This window comes from Terrapene carolina, unplaced genomic scaffold, assembly GCF_002925995.2.
Source record: "Terrapene carolina triunguis isolate 2854851 unplaced genomic scaffold, T_m_triunguis-2.0 Scaffold58, whole genome shotgun sequence".
Classification (NCBI taxonomy): domain Eukaryota; kingdom Metazoa; phylum Chordata; order Testudines; family Emydidae; genus Terrapene; species Terrapene triunguis.
The window spans coordinates 55,410,175-55,425,657 of NW_020664409.1; the positions used below are offsets into that span (position 1 = coordinate 55,410,175).

Here is a 15,483-nt window from a genome sequence, read left to right on the forward strand (position 1 = left end):
CCTGCCCATCCTGGCTAATAGTCATTGATGGACCTATCCTCAATGAACTTATCTAGTTCTTTTTTGAACCCTGTTATATAGTCTTGGCCTTCACAACATCCTCTGGCAAAGAGTTCCACAGACTGACAGCGCATTGTGTGGAAAAAATACTTCCTTTTGTTTGTTTTAAACCTGCTGCCTACTAATTTCATTTGGTGACCCCTAGTTCTTGTGTTATGAGAAGGAGTAAATAACACTTTCTTATTTACTTTCTCCACCCCAGTCACGATTTTATAGACTCAATCATATCCCCTCTTAGTTTTCTCTTTTCCAAGCTGAAAAGTCCCAGTCTTATTAATCTCTCTTCATATGGAAGCCATTCCACATGTGGTTGCATAGGCTGGCAAGTGAACAACTGATGAGTCACATTCAGTTACATTTTACTTATTTTTAAATATATTGAAAAGAGATAGCCTAGGAGGAGTTCAGATTTCAGGAGTTGAAGATACATGGTACTCAAATGGTAATTTCTAATAGATTTGCAAATGGGTCTCAGAATTTACTTATGCCCTTGATGTGTAATCACTCCATACTGGCCAACATATAAAGGTTTGTCAGAATTTTATTAATTTACAAATAATCTCTCTATAGAAACTTCTTATTCACACTTCTTGGACTGTCTACTATACTAGTATTTATACACAAGCGGTATCTAGACGTAGACCATTTACCCAGTACAATTAAGATAGCCTGATTTTTCTTTCCTGTTAAAGGATGGTAGTTCTAAAACTTTGTAGGAAGACACGCAAATGTAGTATATCTTATTAAGTGGCTGCAGCTTTCAGAGGATAAAAACCTTAATGTTCTTAAACATGGAAGTACAACAAGACATAGAAAATACACTAATTTTAATAAGCTTAAAAATGGCACACAAGAAGTGGCTTCTCTCATCTTTTGTTTAATAAAAGCCTATTTCTCATCTGCTGCTGGATTGTTTCCCACCCTCAAACTTGTACAAAGCTGCAAATGTTCCATGTCAATACACGTTGTATTTTAATGACTTGATTTTTCTGTTATATATATTTTAAAACCCCAATACCCGAAGAGATTTATGTAGAGAACTAGATGTCAATGTGATCCACTTGGGCCTGCTTGTTTGACCCACGTGCTATGGGGTTGGAGCTCTCCCTGCACACACTCTCTGTTTTAAGTAGGAAGGACTTTTCATTTCAGTTGCGGTTTGCAGTATTCTTGGAACAGTGTTGGTCCCAGGATATTAGAAAGACCAGGTGGGTGAGGGAATGTCCTTTAATGGACCAGCTTCTAGTGAGAGAGAGAGACAAGCTTTCCGGCTAAGAAGAGATCTGTATGGCTGGAAAGCTTGTCTCTCTCTCTCAAAAGCTGGCCCAATAAAGGACATTCCCTTACCCAGCTGTCTTTCTAATTTAAAAGCAGCCTGCTGTTAAGAAAGCACCATCAGGACCGACCCCAAGTGAGTTAATCTGATTTTACCAAGGAGGCATAACTCACTGGAGGAGAGGAATGTTCTGCGAACCGCTTTCACTGGCTCTCGGACGCATAGCAGCCTGCAGTTGCCTCCAGGCCCGCTAGAGGCCGCGGCGCCCCGCTATCTTGCTCGCTCCCTGTGTCACATGAAACTCACATTTATTTCAGCGTCCTCAAATGACCCTCCCCGGCGGGTGCCTGGGCCAAGCTGGTGACTGGCCGGTGGGTGAAGCCGCTTCAGGAGCCGGGGTTGGGTGTGGGCTGAGGCAGGGCTCAGTGGTGGCTCAAGTGCCCGCCTTCGGCTCAGGGCTGCTGCGGGGAGACCGGTTCGGATCCCGCGGGCGGGGCCAGCAGCCTGCACCGGTGGGCGGGTGCTGCCTGCGAGCGCTCCCTGGGGCATGTAAGCGCTCCGCGGCACGAGCCCCGGGCGGGGCCGGGAGGGCAGCCCTGGCCGGCGGGGGCCCCGGGAGGAGCTCCGCTGACACGTCAGGGAAGAAGCATTTAACCCGGCAGCGGGCTCCAGGAAAAAGGAAGAGAAAGTGCAAAGTGGCGGAGGCTCGCTCAGCCCGGCGCTGGGCTCTGGGGTAGGTGCGGCCGGGCTGGGGGTCGGGGCAGCCAGGCGGCTTGTGATCCAGCCGCACGTGGCCGCAGAACTGAAGCTGCTGGGGCTCTGCTCGGTGCGGCGCTAACCTGGGGAAACGCGGGCCTTGCTCCCTGCTCGTTTGTACTTAGAAATAAGTAGGCTTTAAAAAAATCCTGCCTCCCTCTTCCGCAGGAAGCCCGAGCTGCTCGGGTGCACATAACGCTCGCGTCGGGGGGCTAGGAAGTTGCTCAGAGTTCCGGAAGGAAAAAGTGCTGTCTCGATTATTTAATCCTCGAAAGGGAATATTGCGAGGAAGTTGCCCGGTAGAAACGCCCTGTACAGGCGCGTGGTACGTATCCTGGTCTATCACCGGCATCAGAAAGCGTGCGGCGGTACCCTGTGCTCAGCTGCACATTTCTGGCTTTGAATTCTTTAGAGGAGTTGTAGTGACTGGTCAGATCAGCTTGTTTTCAGGTTCCTCGCGCGTCTGCCCATGTTGATTATAAAAGAAATAACTTGATGGGTGAGAGAAGAGAATAACGAGGAGAAAATCTCAGGGCAAGATAATTTTCCTCCAGAGTGTAAGCATAAGGCTCTACCTTTCCGTCCTTACTCTTCAATGCCATGTTTCTTTGGAACAGTTAAACTGTTTGTGTCTTTTAAAGGGGCACAGCTTTAGGAAAGGTAGACTTTGTGTTGTTACCTGCACTTCTGTTTATTATTTTGCAGTCTGTGCATGCACTTTTGTAACATTCTCGTGCAGTGTTTGCAATCTAAAGGCTGCAGCACTTTGCATGAGAGAAAGCTGATTAAAAGTGAAAGGAATGCAAAAAGTAAACTATACGGTGAAAAGTAAAAGTATGCTTCTAAAAATTCATTGTTTTAATAACTTTTTAGTAAACCTGACAGTCTCTTCGGGGCCTGATCCTATAGCCAGTGAGTATTCTGCCATTGACTTAAATACAGTATAAGGTGATTGGTTCCCAGATGAAAGTCTGCTATCTGTGATGTGGGGTCTGTTGGACTTTCCTGTACTAGGTTGGAATGAAATCTTTCTAAAAGTTTATCAGGCTCAGTTGTACCTAACCCTTGGGTCTTAGAATAGTGAATTGAATTGCAATCCCTAAAATGATTCACATAGTATGCTTAAAAAAGAGACTCATTTTAAAAGGACTGTCAACTTTAACAAAACTCACTAACAGGAAAAAAAATCTATTTTCTTTTAAAGTTTGTCCTGAATTGTTAAATCCCTTAACAATCTCTAAATAGTAGGACGGTGGACAAGAAACGTAATGGGAGCAAGGGAGACTGTCAGCTTGCAACAGGGGCAGAGAGGGCCTACTCTCTCTGAAATGTACCTGCTATTTTTACAAAAACCTCCTAAAATTACACTAACCAAAAGAAGTTAATGAGCAGAAAAATTCTCTATTTTCCTCTTTGCTTGCTGTGTGCATTTGACAGCACTTTGGCCCCAATCTTGTAATCAGATCCATCTAGGCAGTCTTGCACTCACATGGATTCAATGGCAGGATCAAGGTTTGTGTATGGTAGTTTCAGTTCCTCCTTCTCTTCTGTGTGGTCTGTTAGCAAGGGAGAAACTGAAAATATCTTTATAAAAGGATCTGATTACAAGATGGGGGCCCAAGTGCTGTCAAATGCACAGAGTAAACAAGCAGAAAAAATGGAGAAATTTTCTGCTCATTAACTTCTTTCAGTTAGTGTAATTTTAGATGGTTTTTGTAATAATGATAGGTACATTTCAGGAGAGTAAACTTTCCTTCCCTCCCTCCAACCAAGCTTTCAGTGTCCCTTGCTCCCTTTAAGTTGCTTGACCTACTATTTGTGTACCTCACTGGATCTTCTCCCATATGTCCAATGTTTAGGTTGGCTGGCTGGGAGGTTTTTGGGGTGTGATTTGCAACTGTAGACAACCCCAGTGTTCTGATTCCACTACATGATCCTGAATAAATATTGGTGCCTGGTGAAAGCAACAGACATTTGGGAGGTAGGGCATGACTAAATTCAGGGCAATTGAGAGAGACTGAGTAAAGCTTTCCTCAAAGCTTAAGTGAATAGTGGCCTTTACCTTGCTTTCATTACCTTTCCTCTGAAAGACACTAAGCAAGTTAAAACAATATGGGGCGGTATTATCTTTTTTTTTAGGTAACCACAGGGTTAGAGGGAGTAGAATTTGCATCCCTCTGACTCTCTACATCTCCTCCTTCTCCCCCATGGAGACCTCTTCTGCACCAGGTTGGGGAGGAGTGGAGACAAGACAGTATTACAGCGGTGGCTAAGCCTCCCTTCCGCACAGAAGGGGAAATCCACATGCAGGGGGTTCCTTTCTGTGCAGATGTGGTGGGGAACAATGTCAGCCTCTGAGATGAATATTGTTTAGGAGTCAGATGTGGGGAGTGGTACTCTTCCAAGCTCCACCTACAAAACAAGCTTCACTCACTGCTCATAGCAGATATGGCAGCTATTCAAAATATGAGGAGCCCAGAATGCGCACAAGTTTCAGCTCCCCCTCAATGGGGTCCAAATACATTCATGGGCCCTGCTGAGCTTCTCACACTTGGCTTCTTTGATGGGCCTTGACTGGACTCTGCGAGACTGCTTGGGTTTGACTCCTTGATCTTGGGGTGTGTGTGTGTGTGTGTAAAAGTGGGGGGTACTCCCCCAAGCCCATTCACTTGTGGAACCAACATGACCTGTCGCTCAGTAGACTGTGCAGATCCTTGTAGTAAAATTTTCACTCTCCTTTCTTACATGCTTTGATGAGCAGTGGAATAGCTAATCCTTTCAATGTCAACACTGTTATCATTGGGCATCTGAGTTAGCCCCTAATTAGATGAACGGGGCCATTCATCCATTTTCAAATTTTGCGAACAAAGGCGGACATCACTGTATCGATTACGCTTAGTTCGTCTTTGAGGCTGTCTCAGCAACTATAACAGCTAGAGATTTAATTTTTAAAAATGAATCTTAGATTTTGGAGAATAAGAGAGCAACATGAAAGAGATGTACCAATGGATACTGGCTGAATCTGAGCCCTGATTTTTTTTCCTCAGAATATTGAAGAATCCCATCAGTAATCAAAAGAAGTCTATTCCATACCTTAGGTTTTTCCTAAACCATCTGTCATTGTGGTATGTAAATGATGTACAAAAATTAAAGGTAGAAACTAATGTTATCTTAATAGTAACAGTCTTGCTTCCTAACCCTTGTTCTCTGAAGATGCGGTTTTCAAAGGAGCCTAAAGAAGTTAGGTGCCCAAATACTATTGAACTGCTTTAGGTCCTGTGATAATCTGAGTCTTTGTATGTATTTGGGTAAACCAGTTAGACCGCCTACTGACAAAATCTGCTGCAAGTTATTCACTAGCCTTATATTCTGCTTATACTCGTTTTTAACATAGACCAGGGGTTCTCAAACTGGGGGTTGCAAGGTTATTACATGGGAAGTCATGAGCTGTCAGCCTCCACACCCTAATTCCACTTTGCTTCCAGAATTTATAATAGTATTACATATTAAAAAAAGGTGGTTTTACTTTATAAGGGGGGGTCTCACTCATAGGTTTGCAGTGTAAGAGGGATCACCAATACAAAAGTTTGAAAACCACTGACCTAGACCATGATCCTGCAACTGGTGCCCTCCTGCCTCACCCCCCTCACCCTGATCTGCTGTCAGTGGATCCTTGGTCCTTAGTATCTCTGAAAATTAGGCACTGGTGTCAGGTAGGCAAACAAAACTAGTGAACGCTTCTGAAAAACTTGGCTATAAACAACCAAGGAGCCTCATAAGTAATGTTTATACCCCATGACTTTGTAAAAATATTGCACTGAAATGTGCTTCTGGATTCAGAGGGGTGAACATACTAATGAATAACAGGTATTTAGGCCTAAGACCTCATCCTTTTGATCTCTCATGGCTTGTTTTCATTCTCTTCAAGCACAGGCACGTTGGACATGCATATCTGTCCTAAATCACTCTTAGTCTGCAATAGCCAGACAGAGCTACAGTTATATTCAGAGACTGTTGTTACTGCTTCAAATGTAGTCTGTTTAGCTTCTTGGTATTACGCATGTAGGGATCTGGGATCATAATCAAGCCCTTAATTATTTTACTCTCTTTAGTAAATTAGGGACTGAACTTCCAGAAAATGAATGCTGTTACATAAACAGCTTCTGAAGCTTCCATTTTATGGTCTGTTTTGTCTTAGATTTTTTTCCTCTCAACATTAGCTGCTTAACATCTATATAACTTCTGTACTGTTTGCAGATGGGATTTAAAATTACATTGCTTTCTCAAGGCAAGATTAAAGCATAAAAGTTTGGATCACTACCAAAACTACTTTACAGGACAAAATGAGAATGGTTTAGAAGAAAAAGCTAAATGACAAAAAATATACCAGGGCAGCTGACTGCCTGAAGACCAATAATTCAAACGTGTAAGGGGCTTGTTTTTCTGCCACCTTGGTTGTAAACTAGGAAAGAACTGAAGTTAAAGGAAGGGGTAGCTAAAGAAAGAGAGGTAGTTGAGATAAATATTTATATATGAGGTGTTCAAATGGAAAAAACGTGAGTTTGTCTCTAAAGGTGAGTTTTCTATAATAAACAAATAACTGGATGGTCCCATTTTATGACAGGTGGGGTAAAGGTGTTTTAAGAAATAAGGCACAGTGAGGTTAAGTGACTTATGCAAGGCCGCATGGTGAGATACTGACAATCTAGAATCAAACTTGGGTCTCCTGACTCCCTTCCTTAATGCTATCTACTAAATAGTGCAGTCTTACTAAAATACCATCAATATTTTAAAATTGTTAATCTAATTTACTTTCACTGGTTAGGTTTTTGCATTTTACTCCCATGTGAGCAATTAAATTAGAACCACAAAGTGAAACTGACCAGACTAATTCAATAGTACGATGTGACTTGGGTTCTCAGGACACCAGGGAAATGTTTGAACATTTAATATTAAAAGTTTAAATTTAAATGTAGAAAAACAATTCATGAAAACACTTCTCAGCATACGGGGTTTTACAGAACCTAGACTTGGCCCTAAATGACTTCCTCCTGCATTTCTTCTGTGTTCAGAGTTCCCATTGAAAACTGATGGGAGTTCTGTGCACAAGGGACTGCAAAATCAGACCGGGATGGTGTCCCATTAAGGTGTGTTTTGCTACGATAATACTTGTAATAGCAATGAAGAAAATGGTAAATTACATAGACTCATAGGAATAATTAACATAACATTGGCTAATTAACTAATCAGTTTGCAAATGCCTTATATAAAGGCTTTATGTGTAGAAAGCAAACTGTCTTCTAGCTATAATGATATCCTACATCTCACAAGTGTTTATACCAGATATATGCAGAAGAAAAATGAAGGTAGATTAAAATTTTCAGAGAAGTTGGTAGGGGTGGTGGTTGTTCTCATGTTAACTGGTATGCTGTGTGCTGGATGAATAGGATTCTTTATAGAATTATCTAAAGCCAGGCATTGATTTATTTGAAAACAAAGAGTTCTTTAGAGCAAAGTTTAGGCTGGCATTGCCATGAATCCTAGAATTATTCTACATTTAAATGAGAGAACAGTGATGTACTTGTACTTACATTTAGTACTGCAGAGAACTGTTCACTAGAGAGAGATTCAAACTCTGAGCAAGTCTTTCCAAATTCACTTGCAAAAATTTCCAAGTCTACTCTTCTCACAATAGGTAGGTAATGAAAAGCAAGCCTGAAAGATGCTAGAAATTGTGTCAAGCTGTTAGGGACATGTAATTTTGTGATTAAGCACAGAAGCCAAGTAAACACTTTCTCAGCTAAAACCGTAACTACAATATTCAGAGTATGAGCTTATATTCAGTGTTACTTTGGGGTGTCTAAGGCGCTGTATGGAGGGGGTAAGCAATGTCTTAGATGTGTTTCTGAATGTTCTATTTCACATAGTGTGTGAGTATCTATTTTATATCTGTGGTAATTTAAAAGCCCCACAATAACTTTTATTTCTGACTAAAATCTGAGGCTAGACAAAAAAGGGGTGAACATGAGATCCCCTAAATCAACTCATGCATCCGACAAAGTGGGCATTCACCCATGAAAGCTTATGCTCCAATACATCTGTTAGTCTTAAAGGTGCCACAGGACTCTCTGTTCCTAAATCAACTAAAACTCACTCTCTATGCGACCACTATTTGAATGCTAGGTTACATGTAAAACTTTACACACACAACTACTGGCTGAATATAAACTATAAAAGCCAGATACAATCGCTGTCCTTAAATTCAAGTGCACCCTTTGTTCTTGGCTATATATTTCAGCTCATATTATGTAATACAGTCTGAGGCCTCCAGACAGGAGACCCCAGGAGCTACACTACATAAGTAGAGCTGAAGTTAGGAACTGCCTTATCTGAATTGTTGGTATGTGTCAGAATAGGGGTAATGTTTGTAGGGGGAGGGGTCCTTTTGTTGTTGTGGTGTTTTGTTTTGTTTTTTACTATGCACATACAGCTGTGTTAATCTGGAACTTTAAAAAATCAGAAAGATTAACCAAAATATGTAACAATGTTTTAAAACAACTTTATTTAAAACAAATGTAGCTGTTGTATGATGGTTTTGTTGTGGAAGCATATATTAAGGACCTCTTTAAACTGAGCTTCCAGATCAGTTCTGAGCCTAGTACAGTACTGAGATTCACGTGGGAAGGGAGGGAGGACCTAGAGCAGGCTGGGTCAACTCCAGTGTTACTGGGAGAAACACTGCTAGTTTGTCAGTATACATGTGTTTCTCCCCATAATGTTGTAGGTGACTTCTTTAAAAACCTATACATTATCTAATAGGCCCAAGTAATGGCAACCTTTTGTGTAAACTAACTGGGAATATCAATATGTAGACTAATACGATCAATGTCTAGTACAATACATTTCAGAGGTTGGTTTTAGTTGCTAGTCCACATACCACTTTCCTACCATGCCACCACCTCTGTCCTCTCTTGCCTACTTTTTGTCTGCCACCACCATCTTCATTCTAAATGGAAAATAAAATTGCCATCAACTGTAACTCTACCTATAAACATTTAATTAAAAAAAACCTTCTACACCTTTTCAGGGGTGTGTGTCCAAATAAAGCTTCTCCATGGGTTCCCCTCGTCCTATCTCTTTAATATACTACTTGTCTTTTTGTCTAATTTTTGGATCATAAACTCTTCACAGCGGAGCCCACATCTTTGTGAGGCACTGAGCATGTTTCTTGGCACCAGGCAAATTATAATACATCATTCCTCAAAATGCTGTGCTAGGCCCGATATGCCAACTTAGGCAGCTTGTCAGCACTTGCACTCCCACTGTTGTTAGTACTGGTGGATCTGCCCCAGTAGGAGAGTCATCCAAAAAAATGTGTAGACACCTACTTATTACTCTAGGCATATTCTCAGCAGTAATTGTGATACATCTTACTACAAGTTGATGTAATCTCTAACAACCATAGAGGAACATGAGTTACAACGTTTGGATTCAGCCTCCAGATTTCTCTAAAGCCAAGGTGTACTGAGCTCTGGGGTTTTGGTTCAGACCTATCTCCAATACTTGTGACTGTATAAAATGGCAAAAGATTTACAAAAGCACCTTATTAGAATAAACTGTTGTGTGATTTAGGTGATCTTAGCAATTAACTTAAGTACTTCACGCGGCTCCTGTTCAAAAGAGAACACTGTGCTGCATTCCAATACCAAAAGCAAACTAACCTCTTGTAAGTTCAGCCTGAATGAAGGTGATGACACTGAAACTTGTTGGAATCCAGAATAATTCAAGCATACAATATGAGGAATTTTTTTTTAATTCTCTCTGATTGGGAAGTCAGTGCTTGCTACATTCCTTTTTGAATTAAACCTGTTACAAATGCCACCTTCCTAAAAGGGGGCTGGTTGTCTTGACTTGAATCCAACAAACTGGAATTGGAAAAAACATTCATAATGAAATGGTAAACTTCGAACATTTCTTCCACCAAAAACTTCCACTTTGAAGATCTTTCTAAATAGTTAGTCATAAAATGTTTTAAGACAATTCCCCATTTAAAACAAATGACAAAAAAATATTGAAGTAGTGCCATAATGTCCATGTTATGTCTATGGGGTAGAATCTAGGAACCCGGTCAAGGGGTGCACTAGCTACATTAGACAAAAATAACAAAGAAGATTGTCCTTGCCCCATGGAGCTTCTCTGTCTACTTGAAAAGCAGGATGCAGCACATAGATAAAACAAACTGGATGGGGGGTGAGTTGGGAGGATGAGGTAACAATAAAAGTGTAGCAGAAGTCCATGTCTCTTGACTTCCTACTGTGTATAATTTTATTTGATCTTATTGTTTGGGGGTGAGAGAGAGAGAGAGTGTGTGTAGAGATGAGAAAAATGTTTATTTAAGGTTGCAGGTAGTTCATGTTCATCTGCCTTGTTTAAGATCATTAGAGATGGCAATGACCTCTCTGATCAAGACTCTCCCTGCCACAAGGCCATGATCCATTCGACTGATCAAGGAAGTATCCAGCACAAAACAATATGTTTAAGAGCAGTGAGCAGAATTCCGCCAGTTTTTGTTACTTTCTGTCAAAATGCCTCTGAGGTAGTCTGGAAAGCAAAACATAATGAGAAATCATTCATTTACATTTACACGGATTAACATGTCTCCTAATGAAACAAGACTTACTGTGGGTTTAACTTAAAATGTATTTTCAAATAAGTTGTACTACGCTGATAAAATGTTTAATATGTAAATAGATGCACATTCACTGTTAACCAGCCATGCATAGGCAGTCTCTAAGCCTACATCTACACTGCAAGCTAGGGGTATGATTACCTTGCTCGTGTACATGTACTCATGCTAGAACAAATATAAATAGCAGGATAGCCACAGTAGCACGGGTAGTGGCAGTGCAGGCACAATTTAGCTAGGCTGAGTACATACCCACTGGTTTCAGGCAGGTTTGCATGCTACCGCGGCTACACTGCTGTTTTATACTTGTGCTAGCTCAAGTATGTGTATGCAAGCTAAAGAATCACAGGCCTAGCTCATACTGTAGATGTGGAATAAAGATATTCGCATGCATACACTTTGTATAATCTGACTGCTTCACAACCATTGCATGCCCCTGAGAGAATTAAACTGTAAGCCAGAAGCTTCACAGCTTTGGGGTGGAGTTCTGGGAGAGGAGTGTGTTTAAATACTGAGGAGCCTGAGGGGTCAGTGCTTCACCCAGAGGGACTAGGCAGCTGGACTGTGTGTTCCAACACTCAGAGAAAGGTCCCAGATAGGTGGTCTGTGTCCTGAGAGTGTGTCTAGGGACCTCAAGATTGGGGCGGTGCACAGGAGCCGACTTTCCAATGTGCTGGGAGGTGCTTGACCTCCAGCTCTGCCCCAGGCCCCACCCCCATTCCACCCCTTCTTCCCCCCTTTATGCTTTTTTATCCTTAATCATGTACAGATCATACAAAACAATAAAATATGCTAAACACCGTGTCCCTCACTCACTCACCCTTCCCTTGGGAGACCTTAGGGACCACCTGTGTTCCAGCAGGCAGGGTCCTCTGCCCCCTTGCCTATCCTGCCCCTGCAGCAGCCTGCCTCATCTTACAAATTGGCTCTCCCTTCAGTTTCCCCCTTCAGGGGTCCCTTTGTAGATTCCTGCTGGGGTCATCTGCTTCTTTTGTTTTCCTGGTAATTTTCCCTTACTCTCAAACCCTCCTTTCAGACAAGTGGAGGAAATGTCCTCCCAACCAGAGCAAACCTATTGTCCCAAAGTGTGTTTATCTTGAATAAGAGAGACAAGATAGGTGAGGAAATATCTTTTATTGGACCAAATTCTGTTGGTGGAAGGTATATGCTTATTGTTGAGTGTTGATCACTCACGATTGTCTCTGACCCGGTAGAGATGTAACGCAACCCTGCTAACTTTTGATGGATCCACATCAGTTTTCCATGACACAGTAATTTCATGATTCAATTTAATAAAATCATCCACAGTTCAGAAGTGTTACAGACAAGACCCCCAAATCATCACACTGTCTTTCTATATGTGAGCACTATGCATCATTCCGAGCACCTCTTTATTTCTCAGTACTTAAGCATTAGTTTGTCCCAAAGTTAAAGGAACCATTCTTGTATGAACCGAAAGGAAGTTTGTACTTTCTGACCCTAATTTTTTTTTTTTTTTTTAAGTTTCAAAGATGCCTGTAAACCAGCCCAGATTAAAAGAGGTGCTATGCATAGCATCTATCTTAACCTGGAGGAAGCTGGGTACTTCTCAAGTTGGCATTAATACACAAAAATTGGTTGTTTGGAAAAGTGGTGAGGGGGGAGAGAAAGGTATTGTGGGAGTATTCAGAAGGAGGGAATGAACTTAGGGTATGTCTACACTACAAGTGCTACAGCTATGCTGCTGTAGTGTAGACACTTTACTACAGTGATGGAAAGGGGTTTGATTCCCCTGCTCGCATAGAGATGGTAGCTAAATTGACAGACACTAGGTCGATGGAAGAATTCTTCTATCTGGGGCTTATGTTGGCTTAACTACATCTCTTGGGGTGAATTTTTCACAGCCCTGAGTGATGTAGCTAGGTCAACCTTAATTTTAGGTGTAGGCCAAGCCTGGGGGTGGGTGTGAGTGGACAGGACACTTCTGAGAAGGAGAGGAAATTTATAATGGTTGTGGGTTAACTTGGTCATGCTCATCTCATCCTAATTCTGAACTCCAGCTGTTGGATTATGAATCCTTTGGCTGTGTCCAATTTGACACCCACCCCAACTTTCCTATGGGAGTTAGCAAAGATGGGAACACTGGTGTGCAAAGAGACACCCTACATTATAATCACTATGTTGTGTAGATATGCAATAGTGGGAAATTTTAAGAAAAAGTAGTCTAATGTAGGCCTAGGGAACCTTGCCTGTGTCTTTTTACTGGTGAAATTAAACAAGACTAACTTTGTTCTGACATGGCTATTTAATAGGGATCTTGTAGTGGTGTTTTTTTTTTTTTTTTTTTTTAAATGCATGAAATGTCTTGGATTGCCAGTTTGTTGCTTTAGAAATCTGGTGATAATTAAACCCATTGTTGGAGGAAAAAATAGACACTTGAATAGTCCTACTTTAATAGGATTTGAACCCCCAGCATTTTAAATGTGAAGCAGATATACTTTTCCAGTAGGTTACACAGTCTTTGGTTAATGACCTGTATTTCTCTGGACATTCCACAGGTCACTGGAGAGCTCCTATATTGTCCAATTAATCCAATAAGGATATATTAATAAAATGCAAACAATGGCTAGTTCAGGTTTTCAGTTCATAAGATCTAAAATACAATATGCAAAATTAATGTAAATCAGACATACTATTTTGCTTTTTGAACAAAAATATAGCTATGTGACAAAAGGAAAATAGCAATATGTTAAAACCAAGGTCAATTTTCTTGTTTATATGATCACCAAGGACCTTTGATAAGGCTGTATTTTAATCTTAGTATATGCTCTTAATACATTGGGGACTGCCTGTCCTCTCCATATCAGATCACCTCATTTATTTCACTTATCCCCTCCTGGTCTCAAAGGCCCTGCATCATATCTGTCTCTTTTTTGGTTTAGGAGGACTGTATGGGGATATCTTTATAAGCCTGTCTCTGAAATTCCTTAAAATGTAATTATGATGGTCATCATGTCGGCCAGCACCAGTGATTGACCCAGGACGTTCCAGAGCTAAATGCATGAGACTCTACAACTTGAGTTAAAAAGCCTGGCTCTGACGCTGAGAGGTAGTACACTTACATCCTGCATGGACTGGACACAGAGGATAATATGCACTGATCATTAGATTATATAATTATGGTCGGTAAAGTGCTTAGAGTATAAAACCTAAAAATGGTGCCTTCTTACTCAAAAGATAAGCTCCCCGCCACCCTATGTCATCAGACATATAGTTGCTTGCTTTAGTGGTGGATTTTTTTTTATCATTGCTGTATACTCCCATTAGGTGCATGGACTCTGCTGAGCTATGGAAGAATGAGCTGGATTCTCTTCTGGCTTGGACAGTTCAGCTAAATTGCTAATGGAGTTACGATTACACCAGAACACAGTGTGACTATCTCAGATTCCAGGCTGAATTTGCAGATGTGATAGCTTGGGGCGGGGGTGGAGCTTTTGTAATGGAGCGAATTTGATATTAAGATCATTGATACACTTGGGACTCCACAGTTCCTTTTTTTGGTAGAGTTATGCTTTAGCTGGTGGCCACAAAACAATTCCTTCTCTCCAGAGGCTAAGCGCGCTGCTACAACACTCCAAGACCCTAGTAGCCCAGGGAAGGAGAAACCTGGACTGATAAGCAAATCCAGATCTCTCACCCTGTAGTGAGTGTACTATAGATACCAGTGCACCACAAGTTTGTTGATAGGTACAGTATCTATGCAAATGATGCACAATAAGATCTGTTCATTTACTTCAAAAATATACACAGTGGGTGGTTGTTTTTTCCCTTCTAAGGGAAGGGAGAACCACACATTTCCTCTGCACTGAGGCCTGGTAATCATTTTGGGTGGGCTTTCCTTGCATAACATAAAATAGCAACATGAAAAGGTGTGTGTTTATCCAATCCAGATTTGCAGTTCTGTTAAAATGACAATACAGCTGAGATCTCAGGAGCTAAGTTCATAATATTCTGAACAGAAGTTTGAAGTATTTACTTTAACAGCAAAGTCTAATGGAACAAGCTCTTTCATACATATGTTCAACCTGAGAAGACCTAGCTGTGTTCAGATCGTCTTCATACTGAGTTAAAGTGTGTTTATAAATTGAATACCAAGAAGAGAGAATCTTTCAGTTAAGAGAATGAATTGTAGATCATATTCCAAAGTCAAGGTAATACATTGGCATAGCTGCACATTTCTGTTTATAATGGCTTTCAGCTTCAAATTTCATAGTAATAATTAATTACTACAGTGTGTGTTTACTGACCTAGTATAAATGAGGGGCCACAGCTCCACTGAGATATCAACTCACTTGCATCAGTAGTGGCTTTTTATGCCCATGTTGTCTAGATGTAAATTAGCACTGCCTTGTACCTGTGTAGTGAATCAGGGTCAGTGTATTGTACAAAATGTTTGTTTTGTATAGCTTATTCAAGCATTTTTCTTTATAGCTAAAATAAAATCTGATTTTGTTTTGCGATGTGTAAACATACCACTTGCCCATCTATGTAGAGCCTATAACAGGGCCGGCTCCAGGCACCAGGCACCCAAGCTGGTGCTTGGGGCGGCACCTGGAGGGGGGCGGCGGCGCGGCGCTCTGGCTGCCGGGAGGGGGAGAGCCGAGCCCCAGCCGGGGCTCGCCGCCCTCCCCCCAGGGCTCCGGCCGCCCTCCCCCCCGGCGCCCTG

The 15,483-nt window shown here is 41.5% G+C and overlaps 1 protein-coding gene across 3 annotated transcripts in view; it reads left to right on the top strand.

Moving 5' to 3' along the window:
* Positions 1 to 1,938: 1,938 nt before the first annotated feature.
* LOC112111582 (serine/threonine-protein kinase Sgk3) overlaps positions 1,939 to 15,483 on the top strand; it is a 79,994-nt gene continuing 66,449 nt past the window's right edge. For all 3 annotated transcript variants that reach the window (XM_024207043.3, XM_024207047.3, XM_024207046.3), the window contains exon 1: positions 1,939 to 2,069. The gene's annotated coding sequence lies outside the window, so the exon portion shown is untranslated. The remainder of the gene's footprint in view (positions 2,070 to 15,483) is intronic.